At 37.7% G+C, this 22,644-nt stretch overlaps 1 pseudogene; it reads right to left on the bottom strand.

Moving 5' to 3' along the window:
• Positions 1 to 17,181: 17,181 nt before the first annotated feature.
• LOC149146642 (G-type lectin S-receptor-like serine/threonine-protein kinase At2g19130 pseudogene) lies at positions 17,182 to 19,919 on the bottom strand (annotated as a pseudogene).
• Positions 19,920 to 22,644: the final 2,725 nt, after the last annotated feature.

The following is a 22,644-nucleotide window of genomic DNA, read 5'->3' as shown; positions in this document are numbered from 1 at the left end:
GAATGAAGGCTTAAGAGAATCATAGCAGATATTAATTGAATGACTTCTCTTGAACATATCAGTGACACTGAATGGAGTTGGCAGCATTGACCCAAAACTGAAAGCAGAGGCTTTGATATGGTGTGATGAATAAAAAACAAGAAGATTTACCAACCTAACAGCCACAAAGATGAAGTGGAAGAGTATCATGTTCAAGAGCGACTTGCTGGCATTAATATGTGGAGTATCCCATTTATCCAATTTCCCCAACCATTTCTGGTCAGTACCTCTTTATTTTTGACAAGCTTGAGGATAACATATGCTTGATCTGTAATTTCATCCTTAGGATGAATCTCTCTGAGTATTTTTAACGAACTCTAAAACTGAGTGGTTCGGTCTCGTCATGTTCGATAATTCTATCGTTTTTTGATGTTTTCTCGAGTCTAGTGAAGGTCTAAATCAACTCCTTTTTTATGTTTAGAGAGTTTGAGAAAGAGGCAAAAAATAAAACCCCAAAGGTTCCTTTTTGTAAATAGTCTCTTGAAATATTTTCATGAAAAACCATATTCAGGTCACCTAAGATACCAGAAGACATTGATAGCAGTGAAGAAGTTTTATCATTGGCCAAATCTGAAGAAGGGTGTGGAAAAGTTTGTGACTAGATGTTTGTACTATCAGTAGGAGAAAGCATAATGTAAGCATCCAAGTCGACTACTACAATCGATTATGATTACAGAGTGGAAGTGGGAGGTTATTTCCATGGATTTCATCATAGGTTTGTCGAGGACATCTAGATAACATGATTCCATCATGGTTGTGTTAGATAGGTTGAAAAAGGTAGCACATTTCATTCTAGTAAAATCTATGTATTCAAATATTGATGTGGCATAGGTGTTCATCAGAGATGTAGTGAGGTTGCATGGTGTTCCAAGGAATATTGAGTCAGACAGGGATGCTAAGTTCACTTCCAAGTTTTGGAAGGAGCTTTTTGGAGGTTTGGGGATAGAGTTGACCTTCAACACAACTTATTATCCATAAATAGATAGATAGATAGAGAGGGTCAACATGATATTGGAGGACATGTTGAGGATGTATGTGATGCATCAGCAGAGGAGATGGGAGGAGTACCTTCCATTGGTTGGGTTCGCTTATAATAATGGTTATTAGGAGTCACTAAGGATGAGTCCATTTGAGGCACACTATGGGCGGAGTTGTAATACTCCCATCAGTTGGAGTGATCCAGTGAATATGGTGTTGATGGACCAGATATGTTGGCAAAGATGGAACAGGAAATGCAGGTAATCAAGAAGAATCTAAAGGTAGCACATGATAGATAGAAAATTTATGCAGATCGGAACATGATGTTTAAGGAGTTTCAGGTTGGGGAACAGGTGTATTTGCACATCAATCCCAAGAAGAGCTCCTTGAGGATTGGATCATGTTTCAAGCTGGCACCTCGGTTTTGTGGACCTTTCAATATTCTTGAAAGGATTGGACCAGTAACCTATCGACTTGCACTGCCTTTGACAGTGAAATTCCATGATGTTTTCCATGTGTCATAACTTAAGAAGTATGTTAAATATGTTGGTCATGTGATTGACTAGTCTGTATTGTAGGTGGAGCCAGAAGGAGAATTCCAGTTGGAACCTCGATGTATTTTGTAGAGAAAGATGCTCATGCTCTGAAACCGAGCAATCAAGCAGGTTAAAGTGCAGTGGAATCACTTTCAGACCGATGAAGCTACATGGGAGATGGTGGATCAGATGTGGGCTATGTATCCTTCTCTATTCATTGGTTGAGCGAATGTTTTAGATATAAGTTTTGGTGTGATGTTTTGGTATATGTACATATGTATATGGATGTAAATACTACCACGAGTTATGCTATAAAGCTCCAATAAGTAGTATGAGTGTCATGCCATTATGGTTGTCATGTTGTTATGTTGTCATGTTGGTTTTCTTCTCAACAGATTGGTCATTGTAAATACTGTAATGAGCTAAGTTATAAAGCTCCATGGGTAGTATGTTTATTTATTTATTTTTAGCAAGTTTTGCTGGTTGTAGGTGTCATTGAACACTAAGGATGGTGTTCCCCCAAGGGGAGGGTTCTGTAACAACCCTGGTCAAAAATCCATGTAATAAAGTTAATAAAGGAAAAATAATAACCAAGGTCATGGGACACGTATTCCAAGTTGAATTTTGGGAAAAACATCCTAGTGTGGGTGTTCATTTAGTTTATTATGGCTAAGAGGAAATTGGCAAAGGCAATGGCAAAGGCTTTGGAAAGACAAAGTGGCATTAATTGGCATTTTATTTATGAAAATAATGGAAATTAGGAGAAAAGGAAGGTGAAAGGTCACAGGTTGCATGTGAGGATGAAAATGAAGGAAAATAATGGAAACTGAAGAAAATAAACACCTCACTAATAAAATGGTTTTTGAGGATTAATTGGTACCTTTTGTTATTTCAGTTTTGGAGCACTCTCTCTCTCTCCTCACTCTCTTTCTCTTACCCTTGGACACTTAGAGCATTCTTGGAGCACTCTAGCATTGGATCAAGGAAAGCAAAGGAAGGACAAATGAGGCAAAGGGAAGCAAATATCAAGCAAGGAAGAGTAGGATCAAACGGCTACAACAAGATTACTTGTAGGTATCGAGTTGCATGTCTTATTTCCTTGGTAGTTTTTGCATGCATGGTACATGCATGTGTGGTTTTGGTTCTCTTGATGTCATTGACATGGGTTTTTCCATGTGTGACAATGTTCCTCAGCCTTGCCTTGCCATTTCCGAATAGCCATGGTATGATGGAATTCTCTTGTTTTGGTTGAGATGGATTTCCGGATGGATTCAAAGCTGAGTGAGGTGGTCTTAGAATTATTCACAAGTCCTAGGACTCTTGGGATGGGATAAATGGTAAAGTCTGGTTGTGAACACCTCGATTCAACCTAGGAATCCTTGACCGGTGAATGGCGAGATATACAGTAAATATCGTAGATGAATACCCTTGATTGGGCCTAGGAATCCCTTGACCGGTAATGGTAGGATACTTGGTAAAGGCCAGAGGTTGGTGACCTAATAGTCTTAGGAATCCCTTGACCAGTAATGGTGGGATACATGGTAAAGCCAAGAGGTTGAGATAGACAAATTCCTCACGGTTTAGGTGGAGAGATCTGGAGGCATCCATGCTTGTTTAGGGCCCAGTGATCCGATGGGGATCACGGTAAGCCTAGTTATATTGATGAGGGTTTGGGCCTAGGAATCCTTAGGTGGGATATATGATAAAGCCTGAGGAAGTCCTGATTGATTTTGTTGTGAGTCTCACATTCATGCTTGGAATATGGCACGAGGGTGGAATATGGCACGGGGGTGATTGACTGAAAGAAAGATTTGGTTCAACCCAATCTATGGTCGGGTGGTTCATGGAAGACCTAGACCTAATTGGCGTATGCATGCATTAATAATATCTCCTTCTCCTTGGTATTTCATGTGTAAATGTACTAGTTCATATGTTATTTTTATGACTATTGTATCATTGTTATTTTTGTTGGTTATATGTTGGTTATGAGTATGTTTTATGACAAACTTGATGTACGACTCTCATCATGTTTTGATTGGAAAATGAATGTACAATGAATATATGACGTAATAGATGATAATGCAGCTATTGTGATAAGACAACATTGCTTCTTTATGAATCTCAAATAAGTATGAGACCCCTATGCTCAAATATCTTTTTATGACCTATAGATTACATATTTGTGACATGTTTCAAGACGAAATTCCTATTATGGCTAGTAGGGGTTAGATCAAGTACTTTAACTAGTGATTACATTAGTAGCCTTATTCCATTGTTATTTATCACTTCTCAAAAGGTTCATGAAGTTTTGGGCAGTGGCTTGAGACCTAATCCTAAAAAAGTGGCTCAGAATTTGGGGTCACTGGCATGGAATTGCTTGAAAAATCCTAGAGTTGTTGGCATCCCTTGCTATGGGAGCGATTGGAAGGCCTCAATCGCATGCATGGCTTGTCATGGGAGCAGTTAAGGGTCCAAATTAGTGAAATGTCAAGTTTTCTCAACGGTTGGTCACCTGAAGGGGTTGGTTGGCTCCTGAAGGTTTTGTAGCATGTGTGGAAGGTCAAAATGGTTTTGTTTTGTTGGTTAAAATTTCTTAACTGTACATGGGTAGTTGAATCACATCATAGTAGTCTCTCGTCACATGTTTACCCCGGTGGAACAGTTAGATTGGGTAAATGTGGAGGAGGGTGTTATAATTATATTATTCATAGGGTTTATAATATTAATCGTTGGGTTTAATATAAATCCCTTGGGTTTATAATCTTCGACAACTATGGTCCAACGTCACATTGTGACAAAGATTTTTTCAATATGAAAATCAACCATGGTCGAAGATCACATTGTGACAAAGACTGTCTCAATATGAAAATGAACCTTGATCAACCATGGCCAACCATGCTTATTTTGGGCTTTATAATATTTATCGGTTTATGTACTTTGGGTTTATAATATTAATCCCTAGTGTTTAATATTGCTCCCATAGGTTTATAGTACCTCGGGTTTTAGAATTTGTTCTTTGGGTTTATAATATCAATCACTTTGATTTATTAATCTAAGGGTTCATATTTTTAGGATATAATATTATTCATAAGGTTTATAATATTAAACCTTGGGTTTAATATAAATCCCTTGGGTTTTTAATCATAGTCAACCATGATCTAACGTCACATTGCGACAAAGATTTTCTCAATATGAAAATCAACCATATTCCAACGTCGCATTGTGACAAAGATTGTCTCCATATGAAAATCAATCATTTTCAACCATGGTTCAATGTCGCTTTGTGATAAAGATTGTCTCAATATGAAAATCAACCATGGTTAACCATTTTTATTTCAGCGTTTATAATATTTATCTTAGGTTTTATATACCTTGGGTTTATAATATTAATCCTTTGGGTTTAATATTATTCTTTTGGGCTTATAATCTTGGTCAAGCATGGTCCAATGTCACATTATGACAAAGGTTTTCTCAATATGAAAATCAATGATGGTCCAACTTCACATTGTGACAAATATTTTCTCAACATGAAAATCAATCATGGTCCACCATCGCATTGTGACAAAGATTGTCTCAATATAAAATTGAACCATGGAAAACCATGGTCAACCATATTTATTTTAGGTTTTATAATATTTATCTTTGGGTTTATATTATAATCCCTTGAGTTTATATTATTATTATTAATATTAAATTTATTATTATTAATATAATTAATTATTATTATTATTAATGTCTATGGGCTTTTTCTAACTACATTGGTTAATGTGGTTGTCATATTGTTGATATCAACCAAAATTTATTTATAGAATAATTATTATTTATTTATTTAGAATGATTATTTAATTTAATTTAATTATTAAAAATAATGTAATTTAAGTATTATTATTTTAAATCAATTTAATTTAATTGATTGTATTATTTATTAAAGTTACTAGTATTTATGATAATATGAATAATATAATATAATTTATTTTTTTATATAAAGTTTGTTAATATAAATATTTATAATTAATATTAATAATATTATTATTTATTAATATCAATTAATAATTAATAGCTAATATTATTATGCTGTGAGGTTATGCCGTAAGGCATTCCCTCTGAAATTAAATCCCCTCATGTCACACCTGTCTTCCTATAATTCGTCTGATTGAAATGTTAGACGATTCAAATAATTGCCATCGTTGGATTAAACTTATAGTTATAACTGAAACCATACTGATCTTTCCTCGTTGAAATGCCACTCCTTGGAAACCCAAATCAATGGCACTCCTGGGAAACCCAAATCAGTGGATGATGCCCCTCCTCAGAAACCCAGCACAACCGATGTGAACCCAACTCTTTCCCTGTTGAAGGAAACATTCTTGCTCAATGCCCCTCCTCGGAAACCCAAATCAGCGGAGTCCCAACCCTCGTTTCAAGAGTCCTCGCAACAGGAAGAAAAAGTCTCAGGAAGAGGATATTAACAACTGGCTCAATTCTCCTTCTGTTGCCATTGCTGGAGAGAACTGTGATCGTAACTTTAGTGCGGAAACATCTAATGGGCCTGTGAAAAGTTCTGGTAGGTCTTTGAAATCCAATATTTCAGAAACACCTTCGTTGGCTAATGCCTCTGGGATTCATTCATGTAAATCTATGAGATGTGCTGCTAACTACCCAGATTGGGGTTCGGTCAATTTCAAGGCTCAACCCCGCAAATTCCTTGTTGCAAAGAGGCATGATTGGCCGAGAAGGAACCCACGAAATGCAAATGTAGTGAAAGGAAAGCAGATGGAGATATATCTAGAAAATGTGCTTGTGTTGCTTCCAAGGAATTGAGGGCTTCTCAGGAGGATTTTTGCAAGGAGAATCTGCAGTTAACACCTTCAAATTGTGTGGAAGAAGAAGAACATACGGGAAGAGGTAAGGACTACAAAACCGATGGCTCTAATGTGAATCTTGAGATTGAAAATGATGATAAGCGTCATGAATTTGAATGCAATGTAGATGGAATATATGGGTTTGCTAAGAAATCTTGCCTGCTAAAGGAAGCTTTCTTGCTCAATGCCCCTCCTCGAAAACCCAAATCAGCGAAGTCCCAGCCCTCGTTTCAAGAGTCCTTGCAATAGGAATAAAAATTTAGGAAGAGGATATTAACAATGGGCTAAATTCTCCTTCTGTTGTCATTGTTGGAGAGAACTGTGATCCTAATTTTAATGCGAAAACATCTAATCGGCCTGTGAAATGCCTCTGGGATTCATTCATGTAAATATAGGAGATGTGCAGCTAACTACCCAGATTGGGGTTCAGTCAATTTCAAGGCTCAACCGCGCAAATTACTTGTTACAAAGAGGCATGATCGGCCCGAGAAGGAACCAGCTGAATGCAAATGTAGTGAAAGGAAAGAAGATGGAGATATATCTAGAAAATGTGCGTGTGTTGCTTCCAAGGAATTGAGGGCTTCTCAGGAGGAGTTTTGCAAAGGAGAATATCAGTTAACACATTTGGATTGTGGGGAAGGAGGAGAACATACAGGAAGAGGTAAGGACTACAGATCCCATGTCTGTAATGTGAATCTTGAGATTGCAAATGATGATAAACGTCATGAATTTGAATGCAATGTAGATGGAAGATATGGTTTGCTGAGAAATCTAGTGTAGTTCTTCTTCCTTGTAACCAGTTTATGGATGACAATGACCAATCATTGCAATTGAAATACGGGTCTACATTGACAAAGGAATACTCTCGCTGCAAGAACGGCATGGATTTATCAATCCGTGGGTGGCAGATGAAGTTGATGGTGTGCAACCTCATTCATCGCCCATTCTTTCTCAGTTCATTCTTTTCTCTGAAATCTTCTCCCTCCTAAATTGTTGCACCTTCACCCATTTTTAGCACAACTTATCATCTCATTTTAGGCCAAAAGTTTGGAGGTTTAATATGAACTTGCAGGAGACCAGGAGGACGAAGAGGAGCACCAGGAGGATGAAGAGAAGCATTGAGAGCCATGGCATCTGATTCATCTACAACCTTCAAGCCTTTTGGAGTTCTCTTTGTTTACCTTGGTGAGTACCATCCATCCAATGATTCAACGAGTGAGTTTGGTATCGGTCATTATTCACGATGATGCTTCCATAACGTCTACCATTATTGTCAGCCATCCAATTGTAGAAGATTATAGTATACTGTACACTAAAGTTCCAAATCCCGAATCCAAGCACAATTCTCTGTATCATGCTTGACTTGAGCAGACTAAATTTTGTAGTTCTTTTCAATTCAACTAAAGGAGCTAGGTTCTTTGTAGCTTTTATATTCATAAAAACCCTAAGCCATTTTCTCATCTATGTTTCTATTAGAACAAATCATAATAAATTGGCACTGGAGATTTTTACAGTCAACAATCCACCCAATGATTGCAGAGAGCAAATTTTAGTAATGCCTGAATACCAGCGAAGTTTCTTCTACCCTTTTGAGCGTTTCAAGAAGAAACATGATGTGAGGGGCTACATTCTTCAACTGAGGTGCTAGGTCTAAGGGATAACTATTTTGTTAAAATCCTCTGAGATCTGCACCTGACCTCATTCCTTGGTGCCATATGGATGGGGCAACCCACAGTGAGAAAGCTTGGTGGATAGCTTAATAGTTCGCCAACCTCACTAGTGAATCAATATCCCCTTAGGCTATTAATTCTATGGGTGTGACCTCTCAAGCCAGGGTGGGTGCCTGATAATCAAAGAGTTAAGTTTGAGCTCAAAGTCGTGCAGCTCAAACATGAAATACAATGACTACAATATATACCTCTAATTTAAGGATTATTAAAACTTAGGATGTACAGTTTCCTGAACATCTGATGAGATTTAGTACACGGTTACTACACAAATATATGGAATCCACCAGTTAGGCTAAACTGGTCTAATGCAGGGTAACAACCAACGTTGTGGAATGACAACAAAATTAAGATAGCTCATTTGGATGCTTTTGTACAAAATGATATTACTATGATAGACTACATATTTATCATCGTTTGTCCATAATTTGACGACCATCTCTCTGACGAGTTTCAAACTAGCCTAAGGTGCCCACAAGGGGAATTTGTCATCCTTACCTTGCTGTTGTGAAGTTTACAGATTAGTGGATATCACTGAACAACTTTACAACCCGTTAAGCTAGTTACCGATAGCCAACTATCAAAAATACAAAAGGACATAGACACTAAAGGCTGTGCACAATCCTTATGTGCCTTATTGTCTAAATTCTATTGAAGTTCTTGTGCAACGCAGAGACCCGCATGGCTATCCCTTGTTCTATCATTGTTAGATCCATGATACGTCATCAGAGTGTTTTAGCAGTGACTTCTTCTCTTTTTTTTTCTTTTTTCTTTTTATATATATAATGAAATCAACAACTAAGCTGGTACGGGTTTGTATGTCAATTGTGACTGCTACCACTATAACTTTTAGGTGAATCTATTTATGCTCCCACACACCATCCACAAATTTAATTAAGGATTTTGGACCACAAACTTTACATAAGACTTTATATGACATCCAGTGCCGATTGAGCTACCGAGGGACTATTAGTGGTGTTAGCTTTATCAATCAACAATGCTTAGATTTATTTTGGAACTCATAGGTAGAATGGCTTTGATTGCCACAATAGGCAAGCTACTTATCATGTCCATTGCCATTCCATCTATGACATGTTTTTGGTTTATCCGAGAGCTTTCACTTTGCGGTTCTCTACACGTTTTCAAATTCTCAAAGTCCCATCAAGGTAAGTAATAATCATACAGACAACAACTCTACGATAATATATTTTTAACAACCTAAAATATTTATACCGAGCACATAAATACCATTAAATATTTTCATTGTTGTTTAAGGACCAACTGTTGACAAAATCCTGGTAATTTTTACGAGAAAACCAGATCTGAGTAAAATTGCTTGAGAAATTAGTATGCAGTCTAGGGGCTAAACGCCAACTCTTGATTGGGTGGAAGCTACGGGGCATCTGGGGTTGTTAGTTAGGGTACAACATTGCCATGAAGACACAAGATAAAGAAATTGTACATTAACGGGGAACTGGTTCCTCATGGATAAGGAGGGCCTAATTACTATATACAGGAGATTATTATAGCCATTCTCACACAGTTGTGTATGATTTTCCAATCTTTTTGTTATTAAGAGATATTTTCTTATTTCTAAAGAGCTGTAGACGTGTCTCATCATTATTATACATTTGAGCCACACTACCTTTCTATATTTGGTGTATTTAGTATTTCTCTAGTTATTTCTGGTAACTTAGAGCATTACATCAAGGCCTAATGGATGTGGAAGACAGAGGAAGGGGAATCTCACCTCAGACAAGCTTTGTCTTTGTCTCAACTATTTTCCCCATCATACAACCCATGAAAGTAGATGCTTTGATGATCAATCTTATTGGACTAGGGCTTATCCTTTAACAAAGAAGCCCCTCTGCTTCTATGGAAGAAATAAAATCAAAGGCTGTGGTGTGCGGAGGGCCATTGAAGCAAGGGTCTGACTCTTGACATGATCACTTTGTTTGCTACTTCCAATTTCCTGAAATTTCTAAGTTCAATGGTCAATTTATTGCTTGCATAAGGTCTCTCCATAGTATGTATTTTCTAGATTATTTTTGTGTGTTTCTGGTTGTCAGTTTCATGTCAAAATAGAGCCGGACACCTAGGAATGTGGTTCATTATGCTCTCTGCACTCAATGTTTGTGTTTTTAGTCATTAAATCTAGCTGAAACATTTTAGTGGAATCTAGTGTCAAATATTGGGTTTCCATAGTTATGTTTTTAATGCTGAGTGATGCATTTCAGTTTTATTTAAATACGTGAGCCCACTTCATGTTTACATAAGTTGTTGTGATACACATTTTTTAATATTTAATCATGAGTTCAACTTGGTAGAAAATGGAACAAAAAGAAAAATCACATGAGATAATATCCACTATAAACTTCTTCATAAAAACTTTGTAGAATCATTACCAATTCATGGTAACTAAATATTTCATGTAGAGTTATGCATTACTTCAGTCCTTTACAAAACAGAAATTCTAGTAACTAGTTACCATTGATATATCAATGCTCATGATTGCTTTTTTAGGGCCGTGATGCATATCAGTGTCAAGAAGGATAATGATTATTAGCTGTGGAAAAATTATTATCTAATTTGTCAAGGATAATTATTTTTTATTGGCTCCTATTGTGGCAATTGGAGATGATAAAAGCATTGCAAGTTTAGATATCTTAAGTAGTTGAAAAAATATTTTCTAATCTATCCAGGAAAATAATCTCTTTTTATTCTTGTTCTTGGAAGGCAACATTTGTCAGAGTCCCACTACAGAGGCTGTATTTCATGATGCTGTGCAAAAAAGGGGATTGACATTAGCATTCAAAATTGACTCTGCTGGAACTATTGACTACCATGAGGTAGGTTCTAGCTTATCATGGGTCAAGGCTAATTTAATTGGTATTTTTGTCTATCATAATCTAATAAATAGGTATCACATATTAATATGTTGAAATTATTTAAAAGGCGATCCTGCATATCCCAGGATGAAGAATGTAGAGAAGAAATGTGGAATAGAGATAACTTCTATATCAAGGTCTATATCACCTACATACTTTAAAGAGTTTGATCTAATACTTGTAATGGACAAGCAGAACAAAGGTAAATAAAAAGCATAAATGGCATATAAAGCTCCCAAAATTTGTCTATGTTACTATTAACATATGCTTCTAATCAGTTTCTAAGTTGTGTGCAAAAATAAATTAATAACATGGGATGGATATATTTTGTAGCTGACATATTGAAAATTCTCCTTCAGTGCCAGAACTCACAAGGCCTTTATTGCTTTCGCCAGGTAATTGGTTACATTTGGTATTCTTTATCATTTCTCTATGATACTCATACCATGGACGAAGCCATTTTTATTGTCAGATGGAGAAAGTGGAGAGAGAAAAGAAGTTGTGAGATATCAAATGGACAATTACTGTGCCAATGGCTTGCAACATTTGTGCTCTAAAAAGCTTCCCTACAGCAGTGGTATGAGAACTCAACTTTGCCGGTTCTCTCTTTAACTGATTTTTTTTATTTTGTGTGTTGTTGTTGGCATCATAAATGTGCCTAATACTGCACTGATATTGAGAAAGCACAACCCTTCCAACAAAGCTATTTTCATGCCTATTATTAAATGACTTAGAAATCTTCAATCCTCAAGATTAGTTGCCATTTGCATATGTAAGAGACATGATGACACCCAAAGTGAGGATTCACATGTTCGAATCAACCATTTTTAATACAATAACAAATGAATATCGACACTCTTACAAAGTCAATCGAAGCATTTTCAAAGAGCCTCCTTTGGACCTGCAAATTTCTTTGGGTTATGAATCCAGAGCTTGCAAATCGTATTTGGACAGAATGTGGGCTACATATTCTGTTTGATTGTATTAATTCATTTCAAATTTGATTGGCTGCTAAGATTACAGCTTGCAGAAGCTATCAATTTTTTAAACTGTGAAGGGTCATGAAATAGCAGAATATGGGAGGATCCATACCTGCAAATTTAACCAATCCATGATGTTGATGGATGCCATGGGTGTTAATTTTGTGCTAGATTGGATTAGATGACTGATTTACTTCTCAATAATTGAAATCATTTTTACTGCCTCTGCCAACATGAGATGATAGAGGTTGTGCACCTATATCTAATATGTGTATTGCATTTAATGGAGTTGATAGAGACTGAATTATTTTTCCATGTGAATTCCAGTGGTGATTTTGGTTATACCAGAAATGAAGGAAAATACAATGAAACATGATCTTCTGGATAGCTGGTATCCAAACTCGGTGTACACCATGAAAACATTTTAAACTCAAACAGAGACAAAGAATTTTTCTAGGCGGCTCTTCCTTGTCAACGCAATCCTGAACTACAATTTGGACAAGTTGTATAGGCTTGCATGTGCACCATCATGACATAGTTTTTATTAAAGGAGGTGCGATGTGGGGAGAGATGTTGATTTGAGACGGTACAAATATATGAGTCTCTTTTGTGTTGGACTACATGGATGGTGGAACCCTTGCGCAGGTTCTTCAAACCCACAAGAAAATCCCATAACACTATTTTGTTGAGGTTGCCAAGCATGTGCTCAAGGGCTTGCATTACCTGCACCAGAACAAAATTGTTCACTATGATATAAAGCCCTCCAATATACTGATCAATAAGAGAAGTCAAGATTACTAATTTCAGTGTCAGAACTTTGTTGGCTCACACTTTGGCCCAGTGCAATTCCTTTGTGGGCACTTGTGCTTATATGAGTCCTGAAAGGTTTGATCATGATGGGTATTAATATACAATTTCTATTGTCTTCCGCAGTGCAGTTCCTCAAATACCCTTTAGATTATGGAGCAGAGAAGTATTTGCTCAGGAAAGCTACAACCATGGTGAATCGGCCTTGCCACTTATATTCTCAGTTTTCAGGTAATCAGAGATCCTCATATTTAACAATTTGAGAGATCTATCAAGAAACATTACGTTATGGCATGCATGTCTGTATCACTGTTGATGGCAGTCTCGGCTATTGTTCATCAGATTCATAAAGAAGAGTTATTTGGTAAATCTCGGCTACAGTACATGAAAGGACTTGAAAACCCCAATTCAGCAGCAGGTCCAGTGACCTTCGGTGGAAATTTGGATGTGAAGGAAAGAAAAAGGTATTTCAATTATTCTAAAGGGACTGATTTTCCTTATGGTTTTGCCAATTACTGTACCCCAGGGTTCGTTGTGTCTGAAGAAGACAAGAAGGCCATGGAACAGTGCAAGGGGGTTATGGTAATTTCAGCTATATTTGGAGTCTATGAAAGATTAAGCAACCCAAGAATGTTAGGAAAATCACAACAGAAAAGTTTGTTTCTTCATGTTTATGGCCAATGCAACTATCACACTTCTTGCTAGATACCAGATCAAGCCCATTGAGTCTATAGAATTGGAATTTGGCACATTTTTTTGGTCAGGGAGTTGCCATACAATGAATCTATAATGAATGGCCTCATACCCAAGTATCTTTCCCATAGGCTTTTCCCAAACTGTGTTTACAACATTTGGATGGATTACAAGCTATAACTTCTTGTTGATTCTTTGTTAATTTTGGAAAATCTCCTCGTAACTCACAACGTTGATATTGCTGTCTCAAAGCATCCTTACAATACTCATACCATGGAGGAAGCCATTTTTACAGTCAGATGGAGAAAGTGGAGCAAAGAAGCTGTGAGGTATCAAATGGATAGTTACTGTGTCGATGGCTTGCAACCTTTGAGCTCTAAAAAGCTTCCCTCAAGCAGTGGTATGAGAACTCATCTTTGCTAAATTATGGTGAAGTTTTAGTGTGATAGCATCTGAGATTTGTTTTGAGGTTGGTTCTCTCTTTAACTGATATTTTTTTATTTTGTGTGTTGTTGTTGGCATTACAGATGTGCCTGATACTGCACTGATATTGAGAAAGCACACCCTTCCAATGAAGCTATTTTCTTGCCTGTTATTCAATGAATTAGAAATCTTCAATCCTCGGGATTAATTGCCATTTGCATATGTAAGAGACATGATGAGCACAAAGTGAGGATTCACATGTTTGAATCAACCATTTTTAATACAATAACAAAGTCAATCGAAGCATTTTCAAAGAGCCTCCTTTGGACCTGCACATTTCTTTGGGTTATGAATCTAGAGCCTGCAAATTGTATTTGGACAGAATGTGGGTTGCATATTCTGTTTAATTGTATTAATTCATTTCAAATTTGATTGGCTGCTAAGATTACAACTTGCAGAAGCTATCAATTTTTTAAACTGTGAAGAGTCATGAAATAGCAGGAAATAGTAGAATATGGGAGGATCCATACTTGCAAATTTAACCAATCCATGATGTTGATGGATGCCATGAGTGTTAATTTTGTGCTAGATTGGATTAGATGACTAATTTACTTCTCAATAATTGAAATCATTTTTACTGCCTCTGCCAACATGAGATGATAGAGACTGTGCACCTATATCTAATATGTGTATTGCATTTAATGGAGTTGATAGACACTGAATTGTTTTTCCATGTGAATTCCAGTGGTGATTCTGGTTATACCAGAAATGAAGGAAAATACAATGAAACGTGCTCTTCTGGACAGCTGGTATCCAAACTCGGTGTACACCATGAAAACATTTTTAACTCAAACAGAAACAAAGAATTTTTCTAGGTGGCTCTTCGTTGTCAACACAATCCTGAACTGAAATTTGGTACAAGTTGTATAGGCTTGCATGTGTACCATCGTGACAGAGCTTTTATTAAAGGAGGTGCGACGTGGGGACAGATGTCCCCAGATGTTGATTGTTACATTTCTGCATCTTATTTAGATTTTCCTATTCCTATGTCGCCATTGCTCTTCAATTTATGCACATTTCTGCATCTTATTTAGATTTGCTTATTTCTATGTCACCATTGCTCCTCAATTTATGCACATTTCTATATCTTATTTAGATTTGCCTATTCCTATGTCGTCATTGCACCTCAATTTATACCTTACGCCATTTTCCTTGCAACATTTGATGCAAATGCTAGTTATAAATAATTTTAATTATTAATATTCTTATTATATAATTCCTTGCAACATCTGATGCAAATGCTAGTTATAAATAATTTTAATTATTAATATTCTTATTATATAATTAATAATTAATGTGGGTGATGACCTTTTCAAACAACCAGTCGTGGTCTCCTGCATCAGCAACTGAGTCGTGGTTTGTTGCATCATTGAACGAAGGGACAGCCACTACATATCTCGTGCGAGTAGTGGCCTCCGGTATCATTTGGAAATGGATAGGCACTATACATCGGGACAGGTGTTTGAACCATTTCATTTTCCATTAAATGTGATGGTAAATATGGCCATGAGTAGTAAATGTGAAAAGGTTAAAAACTAATATGATAACAAAAGCTAATGTTAAAACTCTGATGATACATGGATGGATGCATGGATGTAGAGGCAAGTCATTAGATCAAGATTAATCAATCCCCATGGGCCATTACACTAACATGATTAAATGTGAGATTTTAAGCATTGCAAGTACACTGAGATGATAAAATGTGAGATTTGACCAAAACACTTTAATCATAAAAAGTATTGGGAAGATTATTAAAACAATTTTTTTAACTGCAACACTTTAGTCTTTGGTTAATCAACGAAAAAAAAAGGTTATGCTTACAATTTCGAAAGGGTCTTATAAACTGAAATATCTTGTGATTTACGCTGAAAAATCTCTCTTAAATCTAATATGGATCACAGAAGCCTCAATTCAACAAGTTGAGCGGCCTTGAGCGTAAGTATTGACGAGTTGAATGAAGTAAAATAAACACTGACGAGTTGAATGAAGTAAAATTGTTTATTTTATTTATTCAAGTGTTTTTATCGGATTTAAAATGGTAGTAAAATTGTTTATTTTATTTTATTGAGGGGTTTTTATCGGATTTAAAATGATTTGTGCTAACGGTATTTACTATTTCTTTCGGAATGTGAGGCAAGAAAATTTTATTTTTTTGGAAATTCACTTTTATCAAATTACAAGAAAAATCACTTCATTATTCAGCTTTTATTTTTTTCTGTAAAAGTATTTCGTATAAATATTTTATTTCATTTACAGTGAATTCTACAACAATGCACAAATTAAAATTCTTCCATTTATAAAAAGATAATTTGTGAACACCATAAATATATAAAACTCTATTTCATTAAACCAAATATGTACATACACGTTCATTTATCTCCATTCACTCTTTATGGCCTGATTTATCTCCATTCACTCTTTATGGCCTGATACAACTTAAGTTTGGTCATTTACTCATACTCCACACCTCCCCATACTCTCACACACTTTTTTCATTATATATTTCATGATTAATATATACAGAGATTACATTCAATAAACCTCCTCGGTTCAAATCTATTAGGAAAAAATTCAGGAAGCTCGATTTTTATTACACCTTCCATATTTCCAAAAGTAATCTTATCCTAACTTTTACTCTTTTCTAGAGCTTTTTACATAATTTAGAAATCCTAAAAAATTTTCCAGCTTTTATAAGTTCTATATTTTTCTGCAAAATTTTTAGAAATTTCCTTTTTGAAAATACCGATAGATGCTACTGCATCAGAATGGTGGAGTTGGTTCAAGTTGGATGGATAGTATTTCTGTGACATTTTTTTTCTCCATATCTATTGGGAGCAAAATAGGGAAGCTAATGTTCTATCCAATTTTTTTTTAGGCCAGCAAAATATTTTGCACTTCTGATTGATGAATCCATCTTACAAGAAGACTCTTTTGAGTTCTGATCACTGGATGTTTGTTCTTCTGATTTTTCTCATAGTTTTAGCTTTCAGTAAGCTGAATTTTCGAATATTGTATGCAGTGTAGCCATTTAGTATTTGCTCTTGAGCTATTTTTTGTTTGTTTGTTCTCTTTATCTCTGATATTTTTAATAAAAATGAAGCTCTGCTTTATTTTTCCTGCTAAAAAAACATACAATTTCCTCCATTTCCTTTATGCTTATTATATTTCAAAATATTTCTATAGCTGCAATCAAATTAAAAAGGATACAGGTTGCACGTTGGACCTATCTAATAACAGCAGTAGGATCACAGGGAGCTGGGCAGCTACATTATTCTTACAGCTTCGATGCATCTATAAGATATTTATATGAAAATCCTAGTAAATGGAAAATACCGCGAGGTTCTACAGACTGGTGGAGGGAGTATCGCTCTTCTTGTTTTGTGCCGAGGCAGAATCTTTATCCCAGAAGAAGACGAGACTACTGTTGGCCTTTAGCGCCAAGCTCTGGAGAGAGAATGGAAGTGGGGGAATAGGAGGAACATCAAGAATGCCTTCCAATGTCTGCAGAACTTCACTCATCGATGGCCTCGCGTCTTCATCGTCCTGAATGCACCAAACTCCTACGATGGCGGCCCTCTTCACCTGTTCCGGGTCTGCATCATTCATAATTCTTTCGTCAAGCACCCCCATGGCGTTTCCTCTATTGATCTGAGTTGCAGCCCACGCGGGAAAGAACAGCTCGCCGGATTCCGAGACCTTGTCCATGTTTCTTCGCCCTGCAATTATTTCGAGCAATGTCATGCCGAAACTGTAGACGTCAGCCTTGACAGTGATGGGCAGGCCTGAGAGCCACTCGGGGGCCAAGTATCCTCTTGTACCTCTTATCGTCGTCAGAGCACGACTATACTCTCTCCCCATGAATTTCGCGAGCCCGAAATCAGCCACCTTGGGACAGAAATTGGAATCCAAGAGGATGTTTTCCGGCTTGATGTCGCAATGGATGATGCGGTCCCTGCACTTCTCGTGCAGGTAAACGATTCCGCGGGCAGTCCCCACAGCGATGCCAAAGCGCGTTTTCCAGTCCAGAACCTTGCCCTGAATCTCATCATCGTTCTGGGTTTTGTTGAACAAGACGGAGCCGAGGGATCCTTTGGGCATGTATTCGTAAACCAAAAGTCTACTGGAGCCCTGGGTGCAAAATCCCCGCAGCCGAACCAAATTAACATGCTGTATGTTTCCACAGGTTCTCACCTCCGTGCGGAACTGCTTCTCTCCTTGGCTCACACCCTCCAATTTCTTAACCGCCACCAGAGAGCCGTCTGTTAGAGTCCCTTTGAAGACGGAACCAAAACCCCCACCTCCCAGCCGCTCAGAAAAGTTCTTCGTTGCACTCTGCAGCTCTCTGTAAGTGAATACAATCAGCGTTCCCGGCCCGTATTCTGTCACAGTGAACACCGAGCGTTTGCAACACCAGAGAAACAGTATCACAAATGCCAGAATTGCAACCACTCCGCCCAAGATACCACCCACTAAGCCGGCAAGATATGTTGCCTTCTTTTTGGAATTAAAGGAAGCCGGCACATCAGATGCATCTAACCGAAGGAACAGAGAGGTCCCATTGGGGGAATCGTAGAGATTTAACAATTCACCGAACCACATTACACAAGTCCGTGAGTGCGAACTTGTGTTAAGAACATAGGCATACGCAGTGCACGAACAATTGCCGAGACAGACCTCCTCGCACTGTCGTTGCCCACTGTACAGAATTCTTCCGGCCGGGGGCATAGATTTGCTGCTCAACTCTACAAAGCCGTCCGTGGAGGTCCGATTTGGGTAGTGGCTGCACTGTAACGGCGTCTTCCGAACACAACCGCTTGTCCACTGCCCAGATTCCCATTCGCGGCTGTCCTTGGGAACAAAGCCCGGAACACACATGCAGGACTGAACATTGTTATTGTTGCACGAACCATAAGGTCCGCAGACGGCATAAACGTCGCACTGAACAGAGGGCTGTTGCCAGATCAAGCTCCATTCATCTGTCTGCATAATATACACTCGTATTTCTCCGGATTTATCCATTACTAAACGTGACAGATATATTAATTGCTGGCTTGCATAACGAAAAGTAAAAGACTTGTACGAATAGCTGTAACTGTTGAGCGAATTTGATGTCATCTCGGGAGTTTTAGAAAAATATTTGCCGTTCCAAACACCGTTATCCCAGTATTTGGTGTGATTCTCCCACATCAACACGAACTGGTTGACTCCGTTGGGATACATAAGGGAGAAGGGCCCTGGACTTGGATCCCAAGGCTTTCTCCACGAAGTCAGCCTCTGGTTCACACTCATCGCCATCCCCGGCAACCACGTGTTTCCCGGGTGGTCGAAGCTCTGCCAAATGATTTCAGAGCTATTCTGGGCACTCAGCACGGCCAAGTTGCCGGAATCCGTTATCACAGCGGACGAAGGCTTCTTCCCGTTTCCATTGGAGGACCAGACAATTGATCCCCCATAAGACAGACGGAGACTCCCGTCCTCTGTGAGTTTGAAGACGCCGGAGGCATTCTGCATCGGCTGCTGTCTGTTGGCCACCCAGGCAATTGTCTGCTGTGAGCCCGTGGCATACCAAATACCAACATACCAGTTTTTTACGTTGTTGTTGTTGTTGAGATCGAAGAATCCTAGTTCGAAGGTACCCTTCTTCGAAATCCTGGTCTCGTTACCAGTGAGAGAGGCGCCTAACATTATTCTGTCGGAAACTGCGTTTGCGGCATCTCCAGGGCTGGTCAGAAGGAGCAGGAGGAGGAAGAAAGAACAGACGGTCTGTGAGAGTTGATATCTCTTACAATTTACACTTATCATTCTGAAATCCATGAGGTACTCTATTGCCATCCAAGGGCCAATACTACCAAACGGCCTGGCCTCCGAACAGTATGCCTGCGCAGTTGACTGAATTACAGCCCGAAAAATCCTTACTCTGGAAGGAGCTGGGTTTGTGGTTTTGGGAAGTACTATAGATCATTTTAACTGGTACATTTTCTTCATTTTGATTTTCTATAATTTTTTTATTGAATATTTCCTAGAAATTGCAGGGTAGATTTTTCTACCAGACGTAAATGGACGGCAAGTACTGTCAACATTTACAAATGTAGATGGATTGACTTTCCATGGCGGTAGGCATACGTAATAAAGTCATTTTTACCAGTGGATTTCTAGATTTTTGTTTTTAATGAAGGGTTCCTAGAACTTGATTCATCCAAACGGAAAGTAAAATTCAAAAAAAAAAACAAAGTAAAATTCCAGGCCTGCTTCCTAGAACTTGAAAGGCAGATTTTTCCACGGTACATAAATGGACAGCAAGTTCGGGCAAGATTCACGATTGTAAATGGATTGACCTCCGCCAAAAGTAGGCTTACGTACGTAGTAAAGTTAATTGTCGATTTTGTTAATGGAAAGTAATAAACTTAATTGTTGATGTTGCTTTTTCGGCATTTCAGAATTTAAAAGGTGATACAGATAAACAATCAATTCAACCGAACTTTTAAATTTGTCGCTCTTTCCCATTAAAATGTTCATTTATTATCCCGGCAGTATGGCACGTAACGTATAACACATTTGATAGTGCGTTGAACTTGCAATATTTACTCTTTCGTTAAAACTAAACGAAAATATATAATATCTATTTTATAATAAAAAATAATTTATTTTAAAAAAATTATATTAAATTTATTTTGTTGAATTGTGATGGGTCAAGGAAGTTTAGGCCTTATTTCGCAATGATGGTCGTTTGCATATTTTATTGGACAATACATGTCTATTGATTGGTGGCTTCTAACAACTGTAATTTGAATATTCATAGTGTTTCTTTTTTTTTTTCAGAGAAAAAACCAACATAGATTATATTAAGAAAATATAAAGGTCTTCGATACATAAGGTTGTTGATTGAGCAGTAGAAAAGCCCCACATGATTGCAGAAAATGATACAGATAGTCCGAATCATCCATATCTGAAACATGAAATACTTGTACATCACATCTACAAAGCCCGTTTGTCCTTAAATTGCCACAGATTATACAAAACTAGAGAAACGGCCCTTCAATGATTACATTACAGATAACACATAAGAAAAAAGGAGCAGACAGCTCTGCCTTGGAACAGAGATCCAAAAGGACTGATACCATCATTGCCGGAGTAGAAAAAATAACCCCAGAATCATATAGCAGGCACATTTGGCGAAAAGTCATTTTGATGAAAAGATTCATGGCAAGCCAGGATTCGCTGAAGAATGGCATGAAGGGGTTCCTTTGAACCTTGGAAAATTTGTGCATTTCGCCAGATCCACAAGAACCAACAGGAGATGATAAACAGCGACCTCCAAGGTGAGGATTGCCTACTCCACCATATAAAAGCATCCCGAACAGAAGAAAAGATAATGTAAGGAAAACCAAAATGTAAAGACAGATCATACCAGATATGAAGGGACAAGGCACATTGAAAGAACATGTGTAGATTGGATTTCGCTTCATTGAGGCACATAGCACATCTGCTCGGGCCCTGCCATTTTTTCCTTTGAAGAACCTCCCATGTAAGATTTTTGTTCCAAAATAACAGCCAGGAGAAAATAATCATTTTGAGAGGACATGCAACCTTCTAGAGACAGGGAGGAAACAACGGTTGTGGACCCCTTCCAATAACAGAGATCATATCAGCATAAATAAGCTTTACGCTCACAGACTGATTGGATCTTTTGAGAGCCCAAACCAGAAGATCTTTTGTACCCAATCGAATGATTCCCATGCTACAAAGGCTCGCTTTTACCGAATTCCAGAGAGAGAACATCGAATGGGGCAGATGCAAATCCTCCCCTTCTTTCCAAACCGGGGAAGAACCAGACCATTCTTTTATCAACTTATCCCATGTGAAGCATCCCAGCCTGTGAAAAATGAGGACCAACGGCAAAGGAAACGAGAACTCCCGAGTGCATGAAATATGATCATAACCAATGAGCATGCTAGTTCCCGAGCAGAGATTCCAGCTAAAATACTGCATGAAGAAATGATGAACTTTCCTGAGACTCTGCCAAATCGACGATCCACTCCTGATACCAATGGACCGCCTCCTGTACCAATATTCAATACTCTTGCCTCTTAGATATTTTGCCTTAATAATCTTACTCCATGGCCCATCGCCAAAAATACCTCGATGAAGAGACTTACAGAGGAGGGCATTTCCAAAAGTGCGCAAATCTAAAAGGCCCCATCCACCAGCACTTTTTGGTTTTGTTATAGAAGCCAACTTGACAAGATGTATTTTGTTCTGAAATGCATATCCTCCCCAAAGGAAATTTGCAATCAATCTGTTCATATGGTTTATAGTGCTAGCAGGGAGATAGAAAATATGAGCCCAATAGACTGAAAGTTGTGAGAGGATGGCCTGTACTAGGATGAATCTGCCAGCCAGAGAAAGAAATTTAAACTCCCATCCTAAAATCTTTTTATAAAACCGATCCAGAAGCCATTGCCAATCCCTTTTTGAGTTTCCTTTTGCCTTTAAGGTGAAACCCAAGTATTTAAACCCTTGCTTAATTGAAAAAGGAGCAATACTCATCAGTTCAGATATCCAGAGAACAATTTCCATATTTGAATCATTGTGAAACAAAGAGGATTTTTCCTTATTGATAAACAGACCTGTAGCTTTCTGAAATTTAGTAA

Source organism: Pinus tabuliformis, chromosome X (assembly GCF_031772625.1).
Source record: "Pinus tabuliformis cultivar Carrire ecotype Pingquan chromosome X, CPIR1, whole genome shotgun sequence".
Classification (NCBI taxonomy): domain Eukaryota; kingdom Viridiplantae; phylum Streptophyta; class Pinopsida; order Pinales; family Pinaceae; genus Pinus; species Pinus tabuliformis.
This window is presented reverse-complemented; position numbering and strand designations above follow the sequence as displayed.